At 42.4% G+C, this 10528-nt stretch overlaps 1 pseudogene; it reads right to left on the bottom strand.

Moving 5' to 3' along the window:
* Window positions 1-3491: 3491 nt before the first annotated feature.
* Window positions 3492-9079, bottom strand: LOC115310903 (annotated as a pseudogene).
* Window positions 9080-10528: the final 1449 nt, after the last annotated feature.

The following is a 10528-nucleotide window of genomic DNA, read 5'->3' as shown; positions in this document are numbered from 1 at the left end:
CTTTCTATATTTTACGTCCCAAGCAGCTTGCTGAATGAGATGGGAGTCAGTACGACATTCACTCCGATCTGAGTGAATAATTTTTACCTTTTTTATACATAATAACTGCTATAAGCTTGAAAACACCGTTGGAAGGTGGGCCAATGCAACATGCCCCGAAAAATTTTTTGATTAGAGCTCAAGATATTGCTTTAAGTTTTCCCATGAAATACTCCTTTTCCTATTTTTCGTTGTAAAACTCTCTAGGATTTTCCTGTCCACGTTAACGCTAAAACAAACAAAAAGAAAAAGAAAATCGTTCTAGCGGTAAATATTTCCGCCTTTTCGAGTGCTTCTTTCATGAACAAAAGTGATCGTCTGCTATTTTTTGCTGTGACTGCTATGTTGTTGTTTTATTGCCGTAGCCCAAGGCGAAGCCAATCCGTGCATAACATTCATGTGATAATCCCCGCCGTTCCAAAATCGAGTCGCGGATCGTTTACTCGCGATGTCACGTGGTATTTGCCGCTGATGTAGGAGACAGGTTACTTGGGTAATATTTAGAGCATAGCCGAGGTGACACTTATATGACATCATCAAGCTGAAATTTAGGGACCGCATTTTAGGGCGTTATAAACACACCAGTCGGAGACGCGTTTTGGGGCGCCTAACCTTCATGGAATGTCATCACACTCCGGATGGCGCAAACATCCTGTAGATTAGGTCAGTGATGGAACTCCCGCGGAGTCCCCTAACTCCCCTCCCTCCGCCTCCCGTTGTTTAAAGCGCCATCTAAATTTTCGTTTCGAAACTGCGCGTTCCATAGAGTACCAGTGAAACGCCATCTAAACTCTGTGCTTCGAATGATATGCCGTTCACAGAATACACAGCAGTTACCATACCAGACTTCCACCAGAAAATGTGGCGCGTCGAACGACGGGACGCGGGCTGTGGGGGGAGAGGGAAAGCACTGTTCGTGCAAGCAGCGTCAAGGGCAGGGTGTAAGATAGACAAATGGGGAAACGGCCCATAGAAGCCTACCGCAGCGCCGTGACCGGATTGTGTACTCGTCTGCTTTGGGTACCCCGGATCTGCGACAGATGGCGCTGCGGCGAGAGGAAAAAAAATTGGAATAGGATTTGCATGGAACTCTATGGGAGAGTGCGCAAAATAAACCGAGAGCACGACAGTCCTTCATTGAAAATCTTTGAGAAATCATCTCCGTCAGTTTAGCCGGTCGCCACCGGTGGCCCACCCGGAGTGATAGTTCGCGGTGCTCCACATAGATGGCGCCACAGAAAAAGAGAAACCCGAAGGGGACACAGTACGGTCGCTCATTTGGCTCTCGTTTCCCCAACTGTCTATCTTACACCCTGGTCAAGGGGCAGTTTCGTAACTCTGCTAATCTAGTAACGTTGGATGGCGCCGCCAACCCAGCAATTGTGCTCGTTCTACTGCGACGAAATATCGTCAAAGGAAAGGAAGAGCCCACAAAAGATTCTATACGGCATGAAATACGGCGCCAATTTGACGCGGTCTTGTGATACTTAGTTACCAGCCGAATGATTAAATGGAATTTAAAGTACAAAGTGTAGCCTTTACAGAGCACAAGCGATGATATTGCATTTCGCCGTAGTCTACACCCAGGCCCAACAGAAACACAGCCCAATTTTTATTCGTACCTTATGTTCAAACATAGATGATTATCCTCTATACCCACACCGGCTATAGGGAAGAATCATCTGTGTTTGAAAAGAAAACATAAAAGGTACAAATCTCTTTCGACGCCATCTGCGCGTCGATGTACGACTATGTTGTTAAGGAACGCACTAAGTAAAAATATAATCAAAAAAACGGATGGAAATAATTGCTTTGTGTTACTCTAGGTCAGCATGCGGTTGAAGTTTGAACAGAATTTCGTTCGTGGAAATAATTGCCTTGTGTTACTCTAGGTCAGCATGCTTTGTCGTCAGGAAATCTATTTCAGTTACGCTCTCGACGTGCAATCGGTAGATAGTGACCTTTGTTTCGTTTTGCGCAGTTTGCCTTTAGTGTGTCAGCTGTCCTGCAAACATTTGGCGAGTTAACAGTGGCTGTTAAAATAGCTTCACTGGTCCTGTGCTCTCAGAAGTATAAAAACAGCGGAAAACGTTTACAGAAAAATCATATACATCAACAATATGTTAAAAAAAACAGAAAAGTCACAGTAGCTGTAGTATTGATATAACGAAAAATGAACACATAAACATGCCACTAAAATTTGATCGGTTTGGCTAAGAATTATTATGTTCCTTAAGTTACCTGGGGGCAGACATATTATCCAGCTCCATGAGTCTATGCGTTGAGCACAAAAATAGTTGAGAGTGGTTGGGGGGGGGGGGGGGGGGGGGGGGGGTAAAACGCCATGGTTTGAATGCTGTAATGAGCTCTAAAAAATGGGACTTTCCAAGGTTTTGTGACTCGTTGGATATGCATATACTTTTTCTTTTAAGTCAGCTAAGCTGGTAAACTGTCGTACATTCATACTCATTTCAGCTTTACTATATTTACCACACAAGCGGTATCGATGCAAGTGAAACCTTTTTACTACATATAGCCGGCTAAATAATTTTTCCGTCGGAAATTCCGGTGAAACATTGCAAATGCTTCGTAGTGTATTTGTTGCTTGTAATAAAAATATCTTTTGTAGATTCGTATTAGTGATTGTTTGCCAAATTAAATGCTCGTAATTACTTTGTGAGTAAAATAGGGACTTATATAATAGCAACCTTATTCCATAAGGAGAAACCAAACTTTTAACCATGATATTTATAAAAATACACACAATATTGAGAAAAAAATTCTTGTAATTCAGGGACACTGATTGACCTAAAAACAATCGTAATCCCAAATGCGAAAATATTGACTGGAGTTGTTCTTGAAGGTCTGTCCAGCCTATAAAACCGGTCATCTGAAGCATATTTCTACACCTTAGAAAATATTGTACGTTGTTCCAAATGACTCATTAAAGTATTTGTTCGCGATGTTGCAAATATGTATTATTTGTATATATCCACAGCGAGATTTACCTAAAGCCTATGCTAAGCAGCAAAAGTGTTGTTATGTTGTGGGAGCAAGTCTCCCACCACGGCCGGAGGCCGCTGCCGAATGCCCAAACTGGACAACGGCGGAGGCGCGCAATAGCGCACGTATAGAAAAGCACAAAAGCCTATAAAAGAAGGCACACGCTCACAGAGATGAAGGGACGGACCGTGGCCACGGAGGCGTGCAGTTCGAACGCTCCGGCAATGTTTTACTTTGACCTTGATACTAACAATCCATTCCTGTTACTTTAATAAATGTAGTTTCTCGTTTTGGAAACCCCGGCTCCGTGTTGTTCTTCCCGGATGGGCATGCAGCAAGGCAACCCTACCACATGGCGCCCCACGTGGGGCGCCATGTGGTATGTCTACGTCTATGTTTTCTGAAAAAAACACAGACGCACTAGGCTTATTAGCGTGTATGCGGGTTATTCATTCGAAAACGTCATTTATATGTATCTGTTTCACTTTGGAAGGCTTCGCCTTGGTTTCGGTAGCAAATTCTTTGATGAGTTCATAAACAACGTCAGGCTTGTTCAGAGAGACAAACTGTCCGGTTAATCAGGACGCAAGTGGCGTTGCCCACGTCGATTCTGTGCACATCATCGCCGGTCTAGTTTATGATCATGTTTAGCCTTTCCACGAACTTATCTGATTTTCTTAACGTTGAATAGAGAAGCTTTCCTTCAGTTTCAGTCGTACTGCAATGGGTGCCAAACAGAGAAAAGTAAAATAGCACATTGTGTCTCTTCATCACGTTCTCGACTAAACACGACAAATATGTTGAGGGGCCATCTGTTTCAAACTTTGCAAAGACGAGTTCTTCGGCGTCTTGGAGTGGGGAAGAATCACCGATGTGCAATTTTCTTCTCATATCGGTGGAGTTAACGGTGACGTAGTACAAACGAATTCTCTCTGGCAATGTGATTGCACCCCTGACTGGGGCTGCGAGAATTTCGTTTAAAGGTGTATCAGATTTTGGTTTCGAGTTATAAATGGCTTTGCTTGATCTTGGCTGTGTTCGTATATGATTGTCGTCAATACGAACTTCTGCAGTTTTTTTGCAGGTTTCCTCAAGCTGATGCTTTGCTGATTTATTCGACACTGCCCCATTGGTAAGAATATCACTATGGTTTAATACCTGCAAGGCTTGACCCCAAAAAATCTCACGCCCCTGATCACTCCAGCCAGATTTAAAGAAAACTTTAGGTTGTTATGAAGAGCGTACGCAAGATGCATGGCTTGGGTTGCTGCATGAACAAAGAAAGCAACACATGTAAGACAGTAAGTACTTCATGCAACGTCTAACATACTATTTAAAGACAAATCACTTCCAGAAGCTTGATGGGCAGCTCAATTATTACATATTGGGGATTGCATAATAATCACTAATGTGTGCGCGAATGAAAAAAAATATGAGGGGAATCGGGAATTTGAATAAAACACCAAAATCATTATTAGTGTTGTAGGGATCAAAAAATAATCACCCTCGCTGCATATCCCTCTGAGCGCGGCCACGAACGTTTAGGCCATAAAACAAAACAACAAAGTCTAACAAGATTGTCTACAACTAAAGTTAGAAGGGAGATGGATACTGTTGATCGAAAGCCAACCGACTCAAAAACGGAAAATCTCTAATGTCTTCTATACTCGATTTGACCTTAAAAACGTTCCTATTTAAAAAAAAAAAAAAATGGCCGGCTTCTTGCTAAGCGTTACTACCTCCCCCTTTTGCGTAGAGAATTAAAATATATATAGAGGGTGTCACAAAAAAAAAATTACAGGGTTTGTTTCACCGCAAAAATAAACTAGGCAACGCCGAACGCTCGTTCTGCGCCCAAAGGTGACCCTAGAGGTCACAACCAGATGCCAAAGTTTCAGCCCGATTCGATATCTTACTCAAAAACTATAAGTGATTTTCTGAAAATTTCAACGAGAACATGGAGCCCATTTTCGCTTGTTTTTTGGTTTCCTGTGCCATAGAGCTCCATGTATTCGAAAACTCCGTCGGCCGCGATTTTCCCATTGAAATTTTCAGAAAATCACTGATAACTTTCTAATTAGGTGTCCGTTGGGGTTGTAACTTTAGCATCTGGTTGTGACCTCTAGCCAATGTTACTAAAACACTCAGTTGGGAAACTTTCCGTCGAAACCTGGGCCGCTGGCGTCCATCGAGACCAAGCAAAATACGACGACAGCGCCACTCTTTATCATTTGTCTGTACTGTGGCCACCTTGAGCTTTTAAAAAGCCTGTTTTTGCGTAAAAACAAACGGAAAAGACTCTTTTTGTATAAAATTCATTAGAGTTTAGTACAAAATGAGGGGCGCGTAATGTTTTTAAAATCTTTAGTTTGCAAGGTTCCACGGCACAATTAATATTGTTTTTATACAACCATACCTCAGCGGTGCTTTCAGGTAGCGCGTCCCGACCTAGATGCATTTTAACTTCGGTAGTATGACGCGGCGCGTCCGCTGGGAGACGGGGGTGGCATCCCTGTATCTGTTTCGGCGCCAGAACGGCCGATCAAAGCCAAAATGGAAGTAACGTGCGGTTCCCCGAATGGCTGCTGCGGGAGAAATGGTGGCGTTGTGTTCGTCATTAGCTCGATGCTCGAGGACAAATCGGGGTTACTTTTTCGAAGCAGTCTCTATGGCAGTTTCCCAACTGAGTGGTTTAATAACGTTGCCACACTGGAAACCGAAATAGATAAACGCGTGGGTGAATGAAGACGTTTATAGTAGTTCTGCTCCTGCGTAAACTCGTCTGTCCTGTGTAGGGAAAAAGGGTTTAGTAGGTGAAATGAGGCTAATGGAATGATACAGAAGGGGTGCCTCGTTCCAATAGCTTATATTGCTTGGCCAGTACCTCAGAAAGTTTGGATATCCAGCTCATCCCAAGTTGCACGCCAGTGAAACGCCCGAATTGTCACAAATTTGGCACTCCTAGAGGCCTAACATGAGTCTAATAGAGTTTTGCTTCAGAGCAATAATTAGTGCAAGACTACGTTTCGTTGATCTGCCCATGGCTTTTTTTTGGGGGGGGTGGGGGGCTCGATTTATAATCGTCAAAGTGTCATACTTTAGCCAAAGCTGCCACGTATGAACCGAAGAACCAGCAATAACTCCTAGATCTAGCACTTGTTTGGCATCTTACGCCAAAAGGGGTCACGAAACAACTAAACAACCAAATGTGAAGTCTTACCCTGGCACTTGTTCGGCGGTTTTGGCTCAAAGATGCTAGATGACAACCAAACTAACAGCAGTGAAACCTATGTTTGCCATTTTGTTTGGTGTTTTACGATCAAGATACCCAAACTCTTGCCAAAAAAGGTTGTTTGGCTTTACCTTCTCTTCTTCAGACTTGTTAAGGCCCTAAATTCCCAGCCAAAGATCAATGTTTGGCCCCCCCCAAAAAAATATGCTAACTGGGATGTCACGTCCGAGAATAATACACCCGAGGTTTCGCACCGCTAAAATCAATGCTCGTGGAGAATAATCGAAGCATAGATGTTTTAACAATTCATTTCATGGCAGATATATTAGAAGCTGTGATAAGGCTTTTAGTGCATTTACACAACCTATGTCTATTATAATCTTTAGAGCATGCATTCTCCACCGACTAACAAGTATTTTAGCTGACGATCATATCCACTTCATATAAGGTTGTATTCACACTGTCTAAGCGCGTGTGTGAGTTCTATAATAATAAAAAAAAAACTAAGTGACGTACTCACCATTGTACTCGCTGAATTCACGGCCATTGTACTCGCTGAGTATTATAAGGTACTGCTGCAGGAAAGTCATAATATTGGCTGACATTTATTCTATACTTTGTGAAGGCCCGTTCTCATTTGCTTAGAAACTGAATCCTGTTCTCGCTGGCTGGTCCAAGTAGATTGCGTCAGCAAAATTAGCCAGAGAATTCGATCTTTCCCCGGTGCGTCCAGTAGCGTCGATGGCGACAGGCCCATTGTACACAAACTGTGCCATCAAAGATGATGATCCCAGGCCTGCTGACAGCCATAGAATTAGAGGGGGCGGTTTTCTTACTATCTGCAATTAAACATTATTGTTTAGTCATATTTACAAGCAATATGTTATCAAAATGAATCAGAGTAGGTTGGAGAAATGGGTCAGAACTGTCAGCTTCAAATAAACAAGGTGTTTTTATATTCATTAGCAGTTTGTCGCGCTTTCCCAAGAAAAACTGTCTACCTGGTTTTGACGACATGTACAGTTGCCTGATCTACAATCCATTAGAGTGGAGCGTTAACATTTAAAGAGAATATACCTTGTGGGAATCTTCGAGCTTCGTCGCGACGTAGCATCCGGGCCATGCAGGCTTACAGAAAGTGTATGAGCTGAATTCTCATCAGAACCAAGAAAAAAGATCAAGGCGAACAATAAATACCAGCGAATGACGAAGCTCCGAATAAGCTTAGCAGAAAAAATAATAATATGCCCATGACATTTTACTTGCTAATTGACCCTGCGACCACTACATTTTTCAGATCTAATCGTATTACAAGTTTCATTATAATCTGAGATACTTCTGTTACTGACACTGATTGACTGCCTTCGGGTGCAGCAGGAAAGTGAACTCACCGACTTTCTTTGGAGTGTATACGCACTGATTCATTTTCATATCAGAGCAGTATAGATTCAATTGGTCACCTCGATTTTGCAAGTTTGAACCCATGGCACTGCCGATTACAATCACGCCTTCTTTTACTGTTCTCGAGTATAAGACGGTGTAAACGTTTGAGACAATCGACTATATAAAATGGCTGTCGAGGGAATCTGTCACACTTGAGCAGCTTTAATCGGGTGCTAAATTCGGCTTGCTCAAGCATGCAATCTGGTCACAATGTAAAGTCATATAGCACTCACCTGGACGATCTGTGCAAGAACGTGTATTTTAGTATGAAGAAAATAGTAATTAGTTTGAGCATCCTCGTTGATCGTGATGAACCCTGAAAATGCTTCAACTCCTTTCGATTCGTAAAAAAAATGTCACTCTGCTATACAGTTTTGCGTCCTCAATTTTCCCGTCTTGGATGTATAGGGATAGAAGCAGTGGGCTGTCCTGTATACTGCAAGCAAATGATGGTTTATTTAATCAAAGAATAATCATTTGGTAAAACTACCGTTCAATATGGTCTACGCGCACCAGTTTTATTCTTTAGACTTATGCTCTACAAGAAGAGCGGCCGAAGTATGGCCAAGAAAATTTGCTTTTCGTGTAAGGCCCGTCAAGATTTTGTGTTTCTATCAAGTGTTTCTATCAGTCAGTGACTATAGCCATAACGTTCCTTGTATACTACACTGCCTGCGTCAACGCCGCACAATCTGAAAACCGTTGATTATATCACGCGTTTTTTGTTGTTTTGATCTCATACAGTTTTCATCCACCTCACTTGAGGAAGAAACCTCTCTAAAGGAGCATGATGGGGACCTACGAGTCTAAGCGCCGCGCCTGTCAGCTCGTTTATCGGGACCCAACATTGCGGAAACAACTTTTTGCCGGATATTGCGAAGGGGCTCCCAGGGGGGCCCCAAGAGGAAGTGGGTACAAGGGCGGTTTCTTTTAGAATTTCCTGATCTGCTCTTGCTGCAAAGAAGAGCTGGTGCATGCGGCTTCCAAAGGTATGGTTATGTTTTATGTTTTAATCGAGTGCTCTCCTTTTTGTTTCAGCACGAGTTTGCAGACGAAGTTTACCAGAGTGTCATTCGTTGGCTACACTTACATATTCGTCACATCTTGAGAAACAGGAAGGGGGAAAGGGGGGGGGGGTGTGACATACTCTTGAAGTTGTCCGTTCACTATCGTGGGTGACTTATCGCTGAGAGTACGTTAGGATGAAAACTTGTTAATAATAGGCAACTTATTTCCTACATGGGAAAAGTTGTAATATTCGAGAATGATCGTTATGAACATAGGCGTTCATCAATAAGGTCAATGATCAGGATGATAATGGTTTCACCAGCCTTTCTTTATCGCTGTTCCTCACTTGGTCATATTCCACAACATCTATATTTTGGCTGACTATGTTATTTTATATCAGCTCTGCTCTAAATAGAACAAGATGCATCTGTGAATAAAAGAATGAAATGTCGTTTTTTAGATAAATAGGGAGGCTTAGCGATTTGATACATAGGGACATTTAGCGCTTAAACTGCAGGGCTTATTGTTATCATACAAGCTTCTAAACTGCACAATGGAGTAGACTAAAAACATATTCTAGCTTCATCTCTCTGTAATCGTTTTTTTTTCGCAAATCCAATGACAGAGCTAATAAACGTAGATGATCAGATTAGCCTTGACATAAAGCGCCAGAGCGCTATATAAAGCATTTGGTCGTTTGAGTACCTAGCATGGCGGCAGATATCACAGCTGATAATAGTGTTTCTACCTACGCAATAGAGACGAGGTCGTAAAAAAAAACTAGTGTTTCTCAATCATTCCCGGTATCCCTTCTTTCTAGCCTTCCTAGCGGCTCGCCAGAGCGTTAGAATTCAGTAGAGGTCCGAGATAATCATCGCCTTAAGAGGTGCGGAAGGCGCGATAACGCCCTCGCTAGCTCCAAAGGCTATCACTGGTATCGCTCCACCCCAGAGGCTGCCGTCGCGAAAGTAGCTCGAACGTCAATCTTCATCTCGGTCTGAAGAAGGCGGCGGTCGGTAAGTCCGAAGCTCGATTGGACTTTCGCGTCTCAAGGCCGAACGGCATGGTGCATTCAAAATACGTGAATGAAACACAAGCTGTTGCACAAGTTCTCTCTCAAACGAACTCAAGAAAGGATCCAAGAGCTAGAGTACGATTGAAGATGGTATTAAAGAGCTGTTGTTTGTCAACATCTGTGCCATGAACGGGGGTGTATACGATATCTTGTTGCTATTTTAGGCTCCATTAAACGTAGAACTCTTCTAATTTAAAGTGAAATATGACAAAGGTACAGCTAGTCAAGCGATGTCTAAAACAAAATGTGCGAAGATATTGGAAGCCGCCTATTACGAGAGATCTGTGGTCAGGGAAAGTTTTAGAAACTTGACTTGTTATTCGTCTTTCTTTTTGGCTAATTCTACAATTTCGTTGACTGCGCATCGATACTAAGATGCTCAAAATTTCTCACACCGTTTGTTTCTCAAGCTAGAGGTGTCTATAAGACATTAAAAAAGAAAATATCGCCAATAAGTCAGCCTTGTGCAAATTACTGTGGAAATGCTTAGAAGTTGGCAGTACTTAGAAGTCCAGGTTATATTCCCTTAGACGTACAAGGTATATCCTTAAATTTTAGTAGTGACAAAAACAATTATCACTCCACCGAAATATCGCATTACAATTACGTTGAAGAAAAAGATAGAATAAAGTTCTTATTAGTTCGAGAGCCACACAGTGTTGTGACAATGATTGGACAGCCTTTCATTCCCTGCGAAATACATTTCCTTCTTTTTTTCACTATTATCT

Source organism: Ixodes scapularis, unplaced genomic scaffold, assembly GCF_016920785.2.
Source record: "Ixodes scapularis isolate PalLabHiFi unplaced genomic scaffold, ASM1692078v2 PGA_scaffold8__174_contigs__length_109621045, whole genome shotgun sequence".
Classification (NCBI taxonomy): Eukaryota; Metazoa; Arthropoda; class Arachnida; order Ixodida; family Ixodidae; genus Ixodes; species Ixodes scapularis.
Note: the sequence above shows the minus strand (reverse complement) of the source record. Positions and strands in the feature narration are given on the sequence as shown.